At 39.8% G+C, this 2799-nt stretch overlaps 1 pseudogene across 1 annotated transcript; it reads right to left on the reverse strand.

Annotated features, from left to right (window-relative positions):
• Nucleotides 1–1712: 1712 nt before the first annotated feature.
• Nucleotides 1713–2434, reverse strand: LOC308647065 (holocytochrome c-type synthase-like; annotated as a pseudogene). The gene is made up of 2 exons: nt 2196–2434; nt 1713–2027 (listed from the first exon to the last, which is right to left on the reverse strand). The product of its transcript is annotated as a holocytochrome c-type synthase-like (transcript).
• Nucleotides 2435–2799: the final 365 nt, after the last annotated feature.

Genomic DNA, 2799 nt, shown 5'->3' on the forward strand with positions numbered 1-2799 from the left:
AAGAAAGGTTTCCAAAAGGACAGCCACTGCTTCTGTCCTTAGAAATAGTTTCTCATTCGTTAACTTTCTTCTTCTTTTTTTTTCTCCACATAAGTACAAATTTTCAGAGGAATTGCTGTTGAACCTTTCCAAGCTCCTCTTTGCTAGTCCAAACTCTCATTTGTTTAGGGAACAATTATTTACTTGTGTTTTAGGGCTGACACTTGAATTTCATAAAAGCAAGTTAGATTAATGGTGGTGAGAGGAAAGAGGTTTAGGAAAATGGTTTGCTACTATTTGGGAAAACAACATGAATGTAATTATGAGAGGTCTATTTTCTTTTCTTTTTTTCCTAGATACCTTGAAAACTCTTCCATGAGATAATTGGCTGCATATTCAAATAGCTTTATAATTCCAACTGGGTAAACAGAGCTCCCCCACACACGTACACACACACACAAATTAATTTGTAACAGTGGTTCACTTTATGCTTTGAAAATAACCCTTGCTGCTCTGCTACTACAACTTTTTTTTCCCAGGATAAATTAAAGGATTTAATATTATCAACACTTTAAAAAACAGTCATTTGTAACATGCTGCTATAATTAGAATAACCAGTTTTGGGGTTACTGATACAAGGAATTCAACACCAAGCTTAAAGCTTCCTTAACACATAAAGATTGAGACAGTGAATTGATGCAAACATACTACAGCTGAGAAAAATACTCTTAGTATGACTGTTAATACTCAGCTAAATATAATCACTGGCACTATGACTTGAGTCAGGCTTTTAAATCTGGATTAGGCCAACCAGGGGGAAGGCTTCCAATGGAGGAAGGAATGGGACTCAGAGTTGGGATAACTTGAAATTCCAGGGACAATGAAGAGATCTGTTTTAGGGGAGCAGAGTTACATATCCGAACAACAGAAAAATATTTTAAAAATTAAAATATATGTGTCAAAGCTTATTCATCAGCACCTCATGTTAGTTGAAACTTCTTTAACAAGGCCCAGTCTGAAAAATGCATATAAAGGAGAATTTAGAGAGCCAAGACAAGCATTAGTCCTGCTGAGGGCAAAGGTATGGCTTTGCATTTTGTTCAGGGTCTTTACTAAATTGTAGGGACTTCAGGAATAATAGTCTCTTTTTAAAAAGATTTTGCTTATTTATAATAAATGGTTTTAGTTAAAGGATTTAACCAGGTGAAAGCTCACGGGCAGTACACTGACTTTCGGGTTTTATCTCTCAAATATTTCTGAGAAAACAGTAAGAAAAAAAGCAGCTTTCCTCATTCTAAAAACTATTTTTTCAGACTAGGTGAAATACACAGCAATATTGCAGCTAAGGGAAAAACTGAGGTACTGCTTCCCACTTAAACCAAACAGGAAGAAAAGTCGGAATGATCTGCTGTAAAACACAAGGCAAAACGCAGCTCAAAACTGAATGGAGGAGCTGGAGATGTGGCTCAAGCAGTAGCGCGCTCGCCTGGCATGCGTGCGGCCTGGGTTCGATCCTCAGCACTACATAAGAATAAATAATAAAATTCTCTCTCTCTCTTAAAAAAAAAACTGAATGGAGCAGGGGTCCCTCGCTAAATGGAGGATGAAGCACGATTACTCAGTTGAAGTTCCCATTAATTACATCAGGAGTGCGATTCAGTTTTGGGGAAATATTTAATGTATCTCTCAGAAAAAAAAATATTTTATACTTTGCATCACAAACGAAACAGTGGTCAAGAGGCCCAGCCCCACCAAGAAACTTTCATTCTGTCCCATACTGCTGAAAGTGAATCCAAAGCAGGGCAGACGTCCAGGATGGTGAACTGGTAGTCCTTGTCTACTCTGCCACCATCATAGCAATCTATCACAGATCTAACTTCTGTGCCACAACCGTTGATGATCCAAACGTGCCTGTCCAAAGGCAGCTCATACCCCATCCAGGAACAAATTCTTGCCCTTGGTGAATATTCTTTTGCTTTCCCTCCAAATCGGATCAATGATGGACCACAAGGACACTAGGCAGCATGAAGGGCTTCCCACTTCAAAATCTCCTTTCAGGGGCTGGGGCTGGGGCTCAGCTGTAGCACACTTAACTAGAATGTGTGAGGCACTGGGTTTGATTTCTCAGCACCATATATAAGTAAAAAAAAAAAAAAAAAGAAAGAAAGAGAAAGAAAAAGGTCTGTACACAACTAAAAATAAATAAATAAATAAATCTCCTTCCAGGCCTGTTCATTGTTCTGATTGTGAATTTTAATGATATTATGCATATCTTTCTGACTACTAGCCTTATTCTTCTACTTCCACCCTTTCCTTAACATTGCATTCCAGAACATCTGTTTGGAAGGATAAACCCACTTTTTCTCTGAATCTGCTCGTGGAATGGATGGCTCCTCTCTGATGGTAGACAAGTCAAGGCCTGATCTGGAGCTGGTGTTTGATTAGGTGGTGGCATCAGATTTGAAATACCCAGGTTCTCCTTATTCTTAGCAGCAGCGCCCACAACAGGACACTCCACATACTCAGAAGCACCATCTTGGTGGGCAGGCACAAAGCATGTTTTGCTCTCACAAGTTGGACCAGAGGGTTCTGCACTCATTGGACAGTCTTTCATTTTCCCTTCATGCATTGGCATCCTGAAGGCGGTGATGCCATCTGATGATCTGAAGCATTTGAGGTCTGAACTGGAACAGCAGGAGTAGAGGCTGACTCACCTGTGGTTGGAATCAGTGTTAACTCCAAACAATTTTATATTTCCAGCTGCTGCCATCCCTGCTTTCCTCTTACTGGCTCACTGCTGTCCCCGCAGTCACCCTATTT

This window comes from Spermophilus citellus (genome assembly GCF_964194105.1).
Source record: "Spermophilus citellus genome assembly, chromosome: 4".
In the NCBI taxonomy this organism is placed as follows: Eukaryota; Metazoa; Chordata; class Mammalia; order Rodentia; family Sciuridae; genus Spermophilus; species Spermophilus citellus.